Source organism: Lampetra planeri, chromosome 53 (assembly GCF_965212315.1).
Source record: "Lampetra planeri chromosome 53, kcLamPlan1.2.h2, whole genome shotgun sequence".
NCBI lineage: Eukaryota > Metazoa > Chordata > Hyperoartia > Petromyzontiformes > Petromyzontidae > Lampetra > Lampetra planeri.
The window spans coordinates 6,125,240-6,142,876 of NC_136159.1; the positions used below are offsets into that span (position 1 = coordinate 6,125,240).

General features: G+C 48.3%; 1 non-coding gene across 1 annotated transcript; it reads right to left on the reverse strand.

The window, feature by feature from the left end:
* Nucleotides 1–4,341: 4,341 nt before the first annotated feature.
* TRNAY-GUA (transfer RNA tyrosine (anticodon GUA)) lies at nt 4,342–4,433 on the reverse strand. Its single transcript is given in 2 exon segments — nt 4,342–4,377; nt 4,397–4,433. It is a non-coding gene; the product is annotated as a tRNA-Tyr (tRNA).
* Nucleotides 4,434–17,637: the final 13,204 nt, after the last annotated feature.

A 17,637-nucleotide genomic window follows, 5' to 3' on the forward strand; every position in this document is an offset into this window, starting at 1 on the left:
CGAGTGCTGTTAGCGAGCACCCTTGAACACAAAGATAAAAATCTCCCGAATAGCCTTGAAAGACTGTTGGGGCAAGTGGAAGGCTGGAACGGCACATAAGAGGGGGTGGGGTGGCCGGCACCACGCCCGACCGCCTTTGTCTCCCCTAGTGGCAATGTTTACCTTACTAGGTATTCATTTAAGGCCGAGTCGACCTAGGATGGGCCCAGATTCGGTTTCGATATTCTTCATCGATGTTGGTCGTGAACAGGAATCAAAATCGGGATACATGCTTGCATATATACAAAGATAAAGGTCCCCGTATAGCCTTATGAACAAACTATTGGTGCAAGTGCTTTGAGCATACATACATATATACACGCAAAACGATACGATTCAATAGCTGAGCATGGATGTTGAACGTCTATATTGGAAGTTGTCGTGACTGCAAGGATCCATACTCTTGGTTCTTTCGGTAAAGTCACGTAGGTAAATAAAATAAAAAATAAAAGATAAAAAACATATTTCGCGTTGAACTTCTGTTCAGAAGAAGAGCCACTTCCTGTTGTTTGGCAGTTTCCTGCCTGTAGAAATGTACGTTGAACTTCTTTCGCACCGTACGTAGCCAATCGTGCTAACCGGAGGTGTGAATAGCGATACAGAGAAGTAAAAAAAAAAAACATTTAAATAAAATTGTAAAAAAAAAAACACACAACTGGGGGATGGAGGGGGGGGAGGGATAAAAAGATAAGATGAAGAGGGGAACTCGGGAAGAGGATAGAGGAGTTTATTTTTGTTAAATACATTTTTTTAAAACCTCAATTTGATCACCGAAAATGGAGCGTACAGCAGCTACCACGTGAACGCGCGTGCCCAAGGGAGTTTTTTTGTCTTCTTTCAATCGGCGCGCATCACGGCACGGTACGATCCGCGCGGATCAGAGATATGCACGGCCCGTTCTGGAGAAAGGCCGAGGCGCGTGGGTGGGGTGGGGTGGGGGGGTAGCTTTCTCGAAGCATCCAGCAGCATCCCGGCGCCTCGTGTGATGAAGACGCTCTACGCCGAGGCAGCAGCACAAGCGGCTTATTGCTGCTCGTAGTTCCGTCCGCTCGCTCGCAATCAACACGCACTCATGGCGTTGTCCCCAATGGGCGTCATCACGCGGGTGTTCTGGGAGAACGAGACCCCCCCCCCCGCCCGTACGTAGAGCGGCAGAGGCGACGGAACACAAGGGGGTGTGATGGAGAGTGCGCAAAGGAGCGTTGCGTTCGGTGGAGGACGAGAGAGAGAGCGGGGGGAGGGGGAGATGTGGATTAGAGAGATATCGAGAGAGAGATCGAGAGAGATATCGAGGGGGGGGGGGGTAGGTAAGTGAGTGAGTGAAGCGAGTGGCCTTTGTGGTCGGGCCGCGCGCCGTGAGGGCGAGGCCGGTGAAGGAACGGCAGCCGAAGGCCGGGAAGGCGCTCGGGAGACGGTGCCACCGGCAACCACCGCGGAGAGAGACGGAGCCGCGGGGATCGTCAATGGGCGCGCGTGCGGAACCGCGAGGTGGCTGGGGAGTTGGGGAGTTTTTGCGCGCATCGAAAGGAAGATAACGCGTGGAGAGAGAATCTGGATGATAATTTGTACTCACACCGGAGGAATCCGACGAGCGAAACCGTCATGTCCAGTAGGGGCGGGCAAGGAGAGGAGAAGGAGGAATTCGTCCAGCAGTGGATAGACCACGACCACTGCTGCCGGGTGAAATCTCACGCGTCCACACTCAACTATGGAGCGGTGGCGCAGTGGTTAGCGCACTGCGTTGCGAACCGGGCAAACTCAGTTCGATTCAACGACCCCCCCCCCCTCTCCTCCACCCCCCCCCTCTCCCCCACCCCCCCCTCTCCCCCACCCCCCTCCCCTCCACCCCTCTCTCCTCCACCCCCCCTCCTCCACACACGTCACCAACCCAGTGACCAGAGTGGTGAAGTATGGTCAAGCAACCCCCTTCGCCCAGCAGGGGATTGAGACAGGGATGGTAACGATTATAAAGAATAATTAACTATAAAAGCTGGCATTTATATTTTACGCAAAATGACAACAATTGCATTTTTATTATATATATAAGTACATTGTGTAAAATAAAATATTGCGAGTAATAAAAAAAATTCGTAACATAATTCGTAGTATAATTCGTAATATAAGTCTCAATATAATTCGTAATATAAGAAGTAATATAATTCGCAATATAATTCGTAATATTATTCGTTATATAATTCGCAATGTAATTCCTAATATAATTCGTAACATAATTCTTTATATAATTCGTAATATAATTCGTAATATAGTTCGTAATGCAATTCTAAATATAATTCGTAACATCATTCGTTACATAATTTGTAATATAAGAAGTAACAGTAATATAATTCGTAATATAACAAGTAACATAAATAGTAATATAATTCGTAATATAATTCGTAACATAATTCATAAAATAATTCGTAATACCATTCGTAATATAATTCGTAACATAATTCATAAAATAATTCGTAATACCATTCGTAATATAATTAGCAAGATAATTTGTTACATAATTCGTAAGATTGATCGTTGCGAATTATCATGATATAATACGACCCAGCAAGGATGTTCACTGCAACGCGCGCTGTTCAGATGCGCTTCTGCGGCCGTCTGGAACGCTCTTCCATCCGATATTAGGAAGCCGTTGGAGCTGCACACTTTAAAATCGTCATCATCATCATCATCATCCAGAGTGACAAACTTATTTCTTTAGAACGTATTTTTGTGTTTAGTTTGTTGTCCTACCCCCGCACCTCCGATTCGAAGGGTCGGCTACGTACGGTGCGAAAGAGTTCAACATACACAAAGATAAAAGATCCCCAGTATAGGCTTAACAGACTGTAGGGGCAAGTGCTGTTAGCGAGCACCTATGAAGGCCGGAATGGTACACGAATGAGGGGGTGGGTGGCCAGCACCACGCCCGACCGCCTTTGTCTCCCCAGTGGCGATGTTTATGACACACCGCACCAGGTACTCATTTAAGTCTGAGTCGACCTAGGGGAGGCCCGGGACCGGTTCACACACACACAGACACACACACAGACACACACAGAGACACACACACACAGAGACACACACACAGACACACACACACACATAGACATCTCCCCAGACTCCAGGTCTGTCGACTCAACTACGCTCCGTCTTTCCGCCATTACCACTTTACTCCAATTCACGCGCAAATTACAATCGTCGCGCGCCGCCCGCGCCCGATGATTATTGAACACGTTCCCCACGTGACGCGCTATGCAATGAACGCGCATCGCGGGCACACACACGCGCGCGCGCTAATTGCTTACCGCGTCACTGTGTGTGTGGGGGGGGGGGGGCGTGTTTAACGATCATCCGGCGTGTGCAGCGTGACACGAGTTTAAACACATTCCTGCTGCGGAGGGAGCTGGTCGGAACGTTGGGTTGCTCGGTCAATGGCCTGCAGGGTCAACGGCCTGCAGGGTCAACGGCGGCGTGGTGTATTCCGCAAATATGCCCGACTGTGAGGGGCGGGCACAAGCCGGCGTGAGTAGGTTAAACGTTGAGTTTTATAAGGGCACCACGGGGTGACCAGCCCCTCCCCACCCAGCCCCACCCCTCCCACCCAGCCCCACCCAGCCCCACCCTCCCCACCCATCCCTTCCCCACCCTCCCCTCTCCACCCAGCCCCACCCCTCCCATTTTTGGATGCACGACGGACGGACGGACACAACAATCCCCTGTGGGCTGGTGTAACCAGGAGGTTCCTACCAGTATAAGTATTTGAATGGGGTACAGGATTCCATTGGTGAACGCGAAAAAGACGGAGCGAGGTGGAGAAGTTTTAGTATTGATAACAAAACAAGCAAGCAGATGATATCCTTCCCCATATCTGTCTCTCCAAAAGATAATTATTATTTTTTTACTAATATATATTTGACACATCTCATCAGCCGTGCGGTTCAACGCAAGGAAACACTGTGGTACGGCTTCGACATTCAGTGCCTCATCAACTCACCAACTCTCATTTCGCGCCCAGTCGGTGTACTGACCTGTCCCGGGCCTACCCCTAAGTCGACTCAGCCTTAACCTTGCAGCGACGTGTAAAAAACGTCGGCACTTGGGGAGACAAAGGCGGCCGGGTGTGACACACGCCGTCGTTTTCCATTGCATATATATTGCATATATTCGGCGTCGCATCAGCAAAGCCAGGCTCGCTTAAACCAATGATGATAAAAAAAATCTGACATTTAAGCCTTTATGAACAGTTATCCATTACAGTCAACAAGTTTATGTCAGTATTCAGAAAAAAAAATATTTTAAAAATAATCGTCCTTCGAGCCGGAGTCGAACCAGCGACCTAAGGATGTCAGCCAAGCGCGTTCATCTACAGTCCTCCGCTCTACCAACTGAGCTATCGAAGGTGATGGAGCAGTGGGCCGAACTCAGCGCTCACAAAGGGGAAGGCTCCCCCGGTGTGGCTTTTATATAAACAACACGCAGCGGGGCGACGTTTCGGACAATGGGCCTTCTTCACACGTTGATAGCCCTTCTGCATTTACGTCATTTGAAGGGATATTTGCCCGAAATGTCGCCGATTATATTTTTTCTCTTTTGAAAGGCCACGTTGTTATCATTATTGACGAAACGTGTTTGTGTATCACTACAGTCATCGGCTCTACCAAATGAGCTGTTGAAGATGATGGAGTTTGAGGCCGAACGCAGCGCTCACAAAGAGGAAGGCCCACGTGATGAACAACACCGGAGTGCGGCCTTTAAATAAACAACATGTAAGCGGGCGACGTTTCGGACAATGGTCCTTCTGCATATAATCACCCTTCGTCATTTGTATCCTTTGAAGGGCCATTTGTCCGAAACGTCGCCGATTATATTTTTCCACTTTTTAAGGTCGCGTCGTTGTTATTAATATTATTGGCGAATTGTGCTCGTGTAGCAGCTTCGCCAAATAATTTGTTATATCTTAAAATAAGTGCGCAATATGTCGCTTACTTCCCGTTATCTGTCTCTCTGCATTGATAAGTAAAATCATTATTTACGAATCCCATCAGCCGCACGGTCTCTAATGGACTTTTTGCATTTATTTTTGCCACGAAACGTCGCCTATTATATATTTTTGTACTTTCAAGGCCACGGTGGTTGTTTGAAGGAATCGTAATATTGTCTGTGGTAACAAACTACGCGTTAACTTAATTCGTATTTTTGTTTCAATAAAAAATAAAACCCGCATACATAATGATACACAAAATAGCAAAACACGTGTAAAAAACGTGTGTACGCACCAACAAACGAAACGTATACACCTACACGTAATATTCCAACACACAAAATCAAATATAAACAGCGCACTAAACTGTACATATATATGTATATATACAGTGTACACACAAATAGACAACAACAACAACAACCGCCATTCGCCACTAAGTGGCGGTGACGTCACCACGACATCCACATACACACACACACGATGTATACATACAAGCACAGCCACACACATATATATAGTGACATACGTGCACATATAAATACACACACAGACACACTAAAATATACACACATACACATATAGTACACAGTATACCAAACTCATGTTTACACATATGCACACATTAACTTACGTATAAAGATAAAGATATCCCGTGTAACCTTTAACGAACTGTTGGGGAAAGTGCTGTTCGCGAGCACCTATGAAGGCCGGCACGGCAGACGAGGGGATGGGTTGGCCAGCACGACGCCTGTACACACCGCACCAGTTACTCATTTGAGGCTGAGTCTACCTAGGAGAGGACCAGGACCGGTTCACCGGTGTTGGTGACCGTGAGCGGGAATCGAACTCGGGTCGCCGGGTTCGTCGCCACTGCACCACCGCTTCTCCATGAGCTCGACGCACCACTCTAGAACACAGAGGAATCATCATTTGGCGAACATCATGATTCTTATCATCTATTCATCATAATCATCGTCGTCAGCGGCCATGGTCAATCCACTGCTGGATGAAGGCATCCCCATGCCGCTACCACCTCTTGCGATCGTGCGTACGGAGCGATCTCACGGTTCCATCTCTGTGGGGACGTAGTTTGCCGCCTCTGACTATTTCACAACTACTGCGTATTTTACTATTTAATTTGTTTCCATGATAAGGCCCACTGAGCTGCTATATAGCTCTGTTTCAGAAGCGACCCGGCTATCATCAATGATAGCTCAACATTGTGGCTCATCATCATCATCTTCATGGCTTGGAAATGTACAGCAGCCAAATACTCTAAACGCGTGGCGATTCTAAATGTGGAGGGAAAAACCAGAGGACCCGGAGAAAAATCCACTCGACCACGGGAAGAGAGAGACACGCAGACTCAAAATATACAGCAGCAGGCATCAGGGTCGGGATCGAACCCACCACCTCCTGTATACCTGGCGAGGTAGTTAACATCTCCTAGCCACCGTGATGGTGATGATGAGAAAGAGAGAGAGACACACGCAAACTCCAAATATACAGCAGCAGGCATCAGGGTCGGTATCGAACCCACGACGTCGCGTAGACCAGGCGAGGTCGTTAACATCTCCTAGCCACCGTGATGGTGATGATGAGAGAGAGACACGCAACCTTCAAATATACAGCAGCAGGCATCAGGGTCGGGATCGGACCCACGACCTCCTGTGTACGAGGCGAGGTCGTTGAGTAGACTGACTCATTGTCTCGCCTATCGGCCCTCATTCCGCCGTCTTCACGCTGGGTCCGGTCCAAACGCCTCCTCCCAACTAATTTCCTTGAAAATTGTCCGCGACAAAATTTTTACTTTCTAGCTCAAAGCGCCGCGCAAGTAAAACATTCCAAAAAAAATTGCCAATGTGTGTCGTACGCCCTTCGCCACCCGACACGGTCGGAGGAATACAGTTGTAGGGCGAACGAAAGAGAGCAGGTGTACGACACAACATCGGTTTTGTGAGCACGTGGCCAGCAACAAAACACGGACATTAAACACATTATTTCGTGATGCTGCTGCTGCGTTGGCAGTGGTGCACAAGCAGTCAACAACGACAACAACACGCAACACATTCGTCAACAACATCATCGTGTTAAGATTTAACATCATCGTGGCCTTAAAATAAAATAAATATTTCATGGGCGACGTTTCGAGCAATGACCCTCCCTCTTTAAATGTGTTAAATAAAAAAAACGATTACGTCAATGTGATATCTCTGATTTGTATGTCTTTCCTGCTCAATGCATCGCGTGCATTTGCGTGTAACTTTGTGTGTGTGTGGGTGTGTGTGCCTTCATAGGTGCTACTCGCTAATAGCACTTGCCCCAACAGTCTGCGAAGGCTATACAGGGGATCTTTGTCTTTGTGTGTGTGCACGACGTGGGGAGCGGTGGTGCGGCGGTTAGCGCGTGATCCCAGTTCGATTCCCGCTCGCGGCCACCACCACAAGTGACGATTATCTGAACCGGTCCCGGGCCGCTCCTAGGTCGACTCAGCCTCAAATGACTTCATAGATGCTGGCTCACAAGCATTTACCCCAAAAGTTTGTTCATGGCCACACGGGGGGTCTTTGTGCCCCACGAGACTCGTTTCGCATTTGTGTGTTGCTGTGTACTATTCCGCTTGTTAACCCGGGGAGGTCTCACTGAGTCTCGCGACTCTGATTCAGGAGGGCCCTGCCGAGTTTTCGCAGGAGGGAGGGGGTGGCGATGCTCGGTGCTTCCCGAGTGTGTGATCCCAATTCAGAGCGTGAAAGCGTGATGCAACGAGGATTACAACATCCAACCACCCCCGCCACCTCCTCCTCCTCCCTGTCTTCTCTCTCGCCTCGTGGAACTAAACATAGACCCCCCCAAACTCCAACCCCATCCAAGAGGGATTCAGGTGACATCATGGATGAGAGACGGGGGTGCACGGGGAGGGGAGGGATGAAGACACGGGGGGGGGGGGCATAAAGCAAAGCATTGATAAAAAAACAAAAAACGAAATGATGAACGAAGCAAAGTGCCGACTACACCGAGCATCTTCTTGTTTCCTCTGATCGTAAAAAAAAGAGAGGGAAGGAGTGAGGGAGGGAGGGAGGGAGGAAATGAGGGAGGGAGAGAGGTAGGGAGGGGGGGGAGACACGGGGTCACACGGGAGCGAGTGAATCCGGCATTAATCCGAGGAAAAATGCATCTTTTAATTCGAATCACGCACGCGCGCTCAATGCTCCGTGCTGCAGCAGCAGCAACAGGAGACGCGACCCGAGTCGCGGAACCCACGGAGAGGGGCGGAGAGCCAGGGGACGGCACACGGCACACACACACAGGGCACACACACACGGCACGCTCACACACGGCACGCACACGGCACACACACGGCACGCACACACACGGCACGCTCACACACGGCACGCTCACACACGGCGCGCACACACACGGCGCGCACACACACGGCGCGCACACACACGGCACGCACACACACGGCACGCTCACACACGGCGCGCACACACACGGCGCGCACACACACGGCACGCACACAGGGCACGCACACAGGGCACACACACACAAGGCACGCACACGGCACGCTCACACACGGCACGCTCACACACGACACACACACACACGACACACACACACAAGGCACACACACGGCACGCACACACACGGCACACACACACGGCACGCACACACAAGGCACGCACACACACGGCACGCACACACACGGCACGCACACACGGCACGCGCACACACACGGCACGCGCACATACGGCACGCACACACACGTCACGCACACACACCACACACACACCACACCCCTCACACACACCACACACACACCCCTCCCACTCCCCACCGACACCACACACCCCTCACACACACCACACATACCGCACACACCACACACACCACACACACCGCACACACATCACACCAACCACACACACCACACACATTCACGCAGCGCTCTGCCATGCGGGGTGGTTCACGGCTCGTGCCGCGTCGTCATCGTTCAGCGCCGTTATCCGACGGTTCGATCCACGTGCTGCGGAGATCCTGAAGATGCTCCCTACCAGTACATGGAGCGAAACGTCGGACATTACGCCGAGCACACAGGAGAGCTGCACTTGGTGGTGGTGATGGTGATGCGCGTGATGGTGATAATGATGGTGATGATGTTGGTGGTGGTACTGATGATGATGGTGGTGATAATGTGGATGATGACGATGTGAAAGTTGTGAAAACTCCACATTACTATGGCAGAGTCGAGTCCGATAATAATGTACAGGGTGCTTCAAAAAATGTTGAAACTTTCATGGTACTATCGTCTTTAATGGAAAAAGAACGGATAAAAATAATAATAGTACACTGTAACATGGTAACAATTGTAATGTTAATAGCTTCAAAAAGTCAAAAAGTCTCCATTTGTTTCGCCATCGTTGTCAACACGCGCCTGGAATCTTCTCCAGGTGGTCTCCAGAGCTCGGAGGCAGCACATTTATGGTGGTTATTGTTGCAAATTTTCTTAAGTGTTCACATTTTTTTGAAGCACACCGTATAAGATATACGCTGTATGTGTACATGTGTAGAGGTGTTACGGGAGGGCAAACAAACACACTGGGCGTGGTTATGCCCGAACGCCGAGAGGTGCTTACATCCACGTCCGCACCGTTTAGCCTGGGGGGCTAACACGGCGCTGGGATCCCACACTGCCCCACCCCTCAGTGGGGGAGTTGCTATATAAGGCGGTGAGCCGGAGGGCTCGGGGTTCAGTGTTCAGCTTAAACCAGCGAAGCAAGAAGACCGGCTAGATAGGCCCTGGGACTCCCCTGGATCGCTGTCCTTCTAAGGAGCGACCAGGGCAAGCCAGTGGCGTGGCCCCGAGAGCCCAGAGCCGATGTTATTGTACGAGCCGTTCTGGGGACTCAGGGTGCCGTAATCCCAGCTTAACCAGAGCTGGGTCAGCTAGCCTCCCCTAGCCCTGTAGTGGAGGACCTAGGAGTAGGCTAGCCGTGACATAGATTGTGTGATCTCCCTGTTAGACGGGTGAAGGGGCCGATACCCCTTCGAAGAGTTGTATATCTCGGCCTGTAATATACATTGTGGTTAATAAATAAGTGTGCCTCCGACTACGTCGTCAAAGTCTCCTGGAACCTACTACACATGTAGCGTTGTTCATGCAATTTGCATATTTCACAGTCGTCAAGGAACCATAGGCCAAGCTGGAAGACAGCTTCTGGGTGGTGAGCCGGCACTACCAACAATCGCCCCAGCTCTGCGCTCCTCTACATATTAAGATGTTTTCATCAAATTCACGAGGAAACCCACGCGTGCGAGAGGGAAAAACACTCGATCTCATACAAGAATGATCAGACGGAGATCAATCCGCACACTTTGCTGCTCTATAATCTATAGGCCAGTCACAATTGACTTCCCACAAATTGGTACCGATTTTAACGACCCTCGGCTCGATTTGCGAGAGCGCACGTCGGCAAACTCACCCGTGCACGTGCAGAGCTAAGCAACACGCGCTTGGTTGACGCCTGTAAAGTAAAATAAAGAATAAAAAAGCAGTAAGACAAGTAGGTAAATGGCACACGCTACGTACAGCGCAAAGTCGCACATCCGACCGTCACACGCAAGGAGTTCTCACCAATCAACCGTCCACACCTACGTTTACGTCATCAGTTTTTCTTCCGATTCAGTTCCAATGACGTACACGTACGTACACGTACGTCATCAGAACGGAAACGGAAGATAAACGAAAATAAAATTTACTTAATCGGTACCGAGGCTCCCGCAAGGTCATGGTGGGAGGGCGTGTGGTATAGTGTGGCGCCAGCCATATAAGTACTCTTTGGTTACTAATAGGGTTTTTCCCCTTTTTTCTGGTAAAAAACTGCAAGGAATCATGCTTACATTAACCACAATACTTGCAGTCAAATGCGCCTTTTGGCGTCATCTGGTCGAACACCATATGAGACTAGGCTCTAAAGAAAGCTGTCTCTGGTGTGGACCAATCAGTTTCAAAGACAATCCATAAATGATCAGAGTATTGTTTTTTGTTTGCATTTGACTGCAAGTATTGTGGTTAATGTAAGCATGATTCCTTGCAAAGGTGTCAGTTTTGTTGCCAGAAAAAAGGGGAAAATCCCTATTAGTATATTTTGGTACTGGCAAAGGAGATCCCATGATGAAACTCTTTGGTTCTTTCGGTAAAGTCACGTAGGAATAAAATAAAATAATATAATATAAATCACGACGTTTCGGGCGCAACACAAGCGCCCGTCATCAGGTGGGAAAGCGTGGTCTGCTGCTGAGGCAGACTGTTTTAAAAGGTTTGAAATAGGTGGAGTTCAAAGGTTATAAAGAAGTGGCCGGGGCTAGTGATGTGAATGTGAGAAATTAGCATGTAACTCTAAGATTGAAGAGCAGCCTCCTATACGAGGGCACGGAAGTGGCTATGTAAATGTGAGGGATTAGCATGACGTTAATGTGAGAAATTAGCATGTAAAGGTAAGCTAGGAGAGTGGTCTCCTAGTCCAGGGCACGGGAGTGGCGATGTTAATGTGACGGGGAATTCAATTGCACAGTTATCTGCGATGAGTAGAATGCATTTTTTTTGACGGCGCAACGCCTCTCTAAATAAAATCAACGCAAACCAGAGGTCGCAACCGGGTACCCGATACCCGTAGCCTACCCGATACCCGGCTACCCGTACCCGGCCGGGTACGGGTACCCGTTTGCGACCCTGGTGCGGCCGGGTACGGGTAGGCCGTGAGTCACTGGTGAGTAACCGTTTGTCACTCATTTCGGGTAGGGTACGGGTATCGGGTAGGGTACGGTACCCATTTGCGACCCTTGTGCGGCCGGGTACGGGTACGGGTAAGGAATCAAAACCCGTTTGCGACCTCTGACGCAAACCGCGCGTGACCCGAGACTCAGCGGTGAACGGGACACCCCCCCACACTGCAACTTGCAGACGTCTCGGAACGGCAAAAGGGTTAATTGGGAAACGCAGCAATTGCCGCCCCCTACTGAGAAAACCCCGTTACGCAGCGGATGATAAAGATCCTCTGGCGTCACTAGCAAGCGTAGGGCCATCGCGTGTACGGCGGTCTTGTTAATCACCTCGCCTGGTATTCAGGACATCGTGGGTTCAATCCCGACCATGACGCCTGCTGTATATATGGAGTTTGCGTGTCTCTCTCGCTCTCTCTCTCTCCCTGTGGTGCCACGTTTAGAATCAATGTGCTTTTATTAAAGTATTTGACTGAATTAAAATTACCACGTGACAAGCCACTTTGTCGAGCTATCATTTGTGACCAGGTCGCTTCTCACAAATAGCTACGTAGCTCAGTGGGCCTTACCTGGCAAAATAAAATAAAAATTTAGTTTAGTCTTGATACCAAGTTTTCCACAATTGTAAAATGCACCCACAAATGACTCCAGCAACCATCGCCCCCACCCTACTGCATGTGGACACTTGGCAGGACCCTCCTGAAAATGAGTCACGAGACTCAGCGAAGCTTTGCCGTGCAAGTACGCGATTCTATTTTTTTTTATCATCACGGAGTTAATGATAATAATTACTGATTATATCAACTAACAGGCACCCAGATTATGGCGTTCATCTCCTGTGCAACTTTAGCCAGCACCTGCGACAGGAGGTCATAGGAGCCGTTTGACTCATCAGCCTCGCATCTCTCGCAATCCCTCCACTGATGTTCATCGGCGGTAGGGCTGGAAGCGGCCACCACCACCACCACCACCACTCCTCGCCTCCCGTTGACTGGGAGGCGAGCCCACAACAGGCTTGAACTTGAAGCTCCCCAAACCTCGCCATCACACTATCATCACCCCTTCATTGGTTTGTTCAGAAGAAGAGCCACTCCCCGTTGTTTGGCAGTTTCCTACCTGCCTGTATATATGTACGTTGAACTTCTTTCGCACCGTACGTAGCCCACCGTGCTGATCGGAGGCGCGGGGAAGCGGAGAGCTTCTCCCGAGCAGAGGACTTACCCACCCCCTCCTCCTCTAGTCAGTCGACAGCCGTCCCGACGGTACGGTTCCAGCTCCCGACAAGAGGGATTGCAGCCTCTCCTCCAGCGTCCAGCGTTCAAACATCCCCACGTGACCAGCCGCAGTGGTCTCGTGCTGTTTCTGGAGGAACTCGCAGGGCTGGTGGTGGTGGTGCAGGGTTCAGTCTCCTCGAGACGTCATCGACACCAATGGCCCACCCTGAGGCCCTCCGTCGCAAGCTTAGTTGTGGTCTTCGTTTTCTGTTGTCCGCATATTTTATTCTTGCGCATAGGGACGGATTTGCATGCCGCGTCGAGTCTGATTGCTTTGTTTGACGGCACATAGATCAGTGCGCTATGAAGAAGGGTCATCGCCCGAAACGTCGACTATTATTCCGCTCTTTTTTGTTCCCCGCACGTTTTTGAAGGCCACGGCGATATCGATGAGCATCGCTGTTTGTATTGCATTGAATGTGGAGCGCGGTGGTGGTGGTGGGGGGATCACCAGCCAGCCCCTCGCACCTGTCCAGAGCCGCCCGTTGCCTTCCTCTGCTGGCTGTGAGTGTGAGGGCAACAGACTCTGAGCCCCCCCCACAACTCCCCCCCCCCACACACACACACAGCGACATTGCTCGCAACACACCACGGAGTGGAAATATACACAAAGATAAAGACACCCACACCCCCCTCCTTCGTATAGTCTTAACAGACTGTTGGGGCAAGTGCTGTTAGCGAGTAGCAGCACCGATGAAGGCCGGCACGGCACACGAGGGGAGGGGGGGTGGGCCGAAAATCACGCCCGGCCGCCTTTGTCTCCCCAGTGGCGATGTTTACGCACCGTACCAGGCACTCGTTTGAGGCCGAGTCGACCTAGGGGATGCCCAGAACCGTTTCAGATAACCGGTTCAAATAATGAGCAAGAAATCGGACTCGAATGACCGTGTTCGTAATGCAGCGCGCTAAACACTACACTACCGCTCCACACAGAGGCATACATACATATGTAGAGATTAAAATACGCACACAGAAAAACATAGACAAATACACATGCAGGTTATACGCAAATACAACACACACACACACACTGGTACATACATACACATTGTATATATATACACACACATTTTATACAGATACACACCAACACAGAAATACACGTAGACATAGGTACACACATACACAATCTGCACACACATATAAAGACAGGTGGACATACACACACACCTGTGTGCAAATACATGCGTCACATTTAAAATATTCCAGCTGCTGGTTCTAAATTTAGAACCTTGTAACATTTAATATCTACATGAGTTAGAAGGCGTACAATCATCGATGGTACATTCGCATATTTTCCACTGCGAATCCAAATGCAAAGTTAAATGTATCTATCTATCTATTATATGTTGATATCGATATTACATTTGGAGTTACATAATTAGAATTAACTACCTTTGTGATACCGTGTATAGCACACATAACGAAAAATTAACACAGTCAATAAGTCAATAATACTGTCCTAAATGGAATTTTTTTTAAAAAAAATGTGCGACGTTTCGGGCAATGAACCTTCTCCATTTCAAAAACAGACAGGGTCCATCCCTATAAACATCCGGGCGCTACCACCAGCCCTGTGTTTTCGCGCCTCCGATGTGCACGGTTCACTGCGTACGGCGCAAAAGAAGTTCAACATACGTACGTACAGAAGTGAGCCCGACACTGCTGATGAGACACTGCGTGTCGGAAACCGATCCGAGGTGTGGGGTGGGGGGGTGTTGTTCCTGTATTCAACGCTGCTGGACTAATACATAGAATCTCTATAAATTTCGATTTAAAGCTTTCGTGACTGCAGGGATTCATCTTCTTGGTTCTTTCGGTAAAGTCACGTAGAAGGGAAATAATAAAATAATTAAATTAAAACATAATAAAATACAATTCTCACGACGTTTCGGCCACAACGCAAGCAGCCATCCTACACTGTCGGAAAGACAGACCTGTTCTTCACTTGAGGATGGCTGCTTGCGTTGTGGCCGAAACGTCGTGAGAATTGTATTTTATCATGTTTTATTTTTATTATTTTATTATTTCCCTTCTACGTGACTTTACCGAAAGAACCAAGAAGATAATCCGTATATTTTATTCGTGCGCATAGGGACGGATATGCATGCCGCGTCGAGTCTGATTGTTTTGTTTGACGGCGCATAGATCAATGCGCTATGAAGAAGGGTCATCGCCCGAAACGTCGACTATTATTCCGCTCTTTTTTGTTTCCCGCCCGTTTTTGAAGGCCACGGCGATATCGATGAGCATCGCTGTTTATATTGACCGGGGTGATCGAGTGAATAATAATGATGATGATGGTGGCGATAATCATTTACAGCTCTCTCTCCACTGCTAGATTGAGGAGTTTCATAAAAACAGGCCGTCGAGCAATGGTGACTCTCTAATCGATAGCATGGACATACACGTGTCAACCTCAAGCATGATGTGTTGTGCTCGTCACGTATATACACACACACACGTAGATATATTGCTTGGTATATGTATACAGTACAGAAATATAAATAACGTTGCAGAATATTCCGTTCAAATACACGATCGTAATGCACGACGACGCAAGCTCACGCCAGAGGTCGCAACCGGGTGCCCGATACCCGTACCCGACCCGATACCCGGCTACGCGTACCCGGCCGGGTACGGGTACCCGTTTGCGACCCTGGTGCGGCCGGGTACGGGTACGGGTAGGCCGTGAGTCACTGGTGAGTAACCGTTTGTCACTCATTTCGGGTAGGGTACGGGTACGGGTATATGGAACGGGTACGGGTACCCATTTGCGACCCTGGTGCGGCCGGGTACGGGTAAGGAATCAAAACGCGTTTGCGACCTCTGGCTCAGGCACAGACAATTCTAACGGCTCGATCGGCACCAGCCATGATCTGCCCACCGCTGGTCGATAAGGATCCACCCCGACACCTTTACCTGGCGCGCAACGAGGAGCCGATTGCAGTCGTCCCAACTCCACTCACTGGACGCGCCGAAGAGGACCCGTGAAGTGACGGCAACAAGGCAAGGTCATTGTGTTTAAGAAGAGGGTTCACACTCTTAGTTTTTTTCGGTAAAGTCACGTAGGTAAAAAATGTAAATTAATAAAAGTAAAATAAAAATAAAATAAAAATCACGACGTTTCGGAGGCAACACAAGCTTCCGTCTTCAGGTGGAACCGTTACCTACGTGACTTTACCGAAACAACCTAAGAGTATGAATCCTTGCAGTCACGGAAGCTTCAAATCTAGAATTAAGAAGAGGGCTTTTTTTAACCCTTTCTGACTGAAACAGGAGGGGTTAAGGGGTTCAAACACCAAATAGAACCCTTTCGCGAGGAATCATGGACCGTATTCACCACACAAAGGTCCATACTCTTTGGTTCTTTCGGTAAAGTCACGTAGATATGAAACAAAATAAAATAAAAGTGTTTTCTACCTACGTGACTTTACCGAAAGAACCAAGAGTATGGATCCCGGCAGTCACGAAAACTTCAAATCTAGATTCACAAAAAAGGTCCCATATTGTAGCTATTCAACGCGAGCTATGTAAATGCTTATAGATTTGAAGCTTTCGTGACTGCAAGGATTCATACTCTTAGATTTTTTCGGTAAAGTCACGTAGGTAATTTTTATTTATTTATTACTTTTATTAATTTTAATTTTCTTTTTATTTTTTACCTACGTGACTTGACCGAAAAAACCTAAGAGTATGTAAATGCTCTGATACGTGCATGGTCTTTGTACCGGTCGCCTTTTGCCGTGCTCTGACACTGCTGGTGAGACGAGACCCTAAAGGAGGCCGGCTCTGGTGTATAGGGCGATCGATTTAAAATAAAAATGCTTCGAATATTAGCAGAGCATGTTGCATTTTCAGCACTGTGTGTGTGTGTGGTTCATGCCGTACTTGATTCTTCGCGAAATGTTTCTACTTGGTCTTTGAACCTCTTAACGCGTCCGGTTTAATTGCCAGAAAAGGGCAAAAGCTGTTCTTAATTTTTTCATACGACGTTATAGTATTTGTAAACATTTCCTTACGATTGAACAATAAACGAATTATACAGTAGTGCGTAGCGTGTAGGCGTCTAACGACCAATATTAAATTTGGCATGTTGAATTAATGTGCCACTCTTATGCCACGTCTGTGTCGGGTGGAGGAAGGTTTACGACACATATTTTATTTACACCCCCTCCTCCTACCGCCCCCCAATTACGAATCCAATTATATTGATTTACAGCCAGCTGAATTTGCTGATTAGAAATATTGTGCAGAAGACGATGTAATATTTACACAATTCGCTACGCATACACAACATTATATCCGGGTATAGTATAATTTATAGTGTTATTCAGTATATATGTATATTATATAGACAGTATGTGCACATATATATATCTACAGTATAACAATATTAAATAATATATATATAAACTCCATGACTTTAACTTATTATAGACACAATATATTTTTAGTGAGTTTAACACGTAGGCTTTCGCGACAAATATTATTAATAATAAAGTTTAGTTTTTTTAACGCGATCTAACCCAAAAACCCTTTATTATGAACATATTTATACTTTTA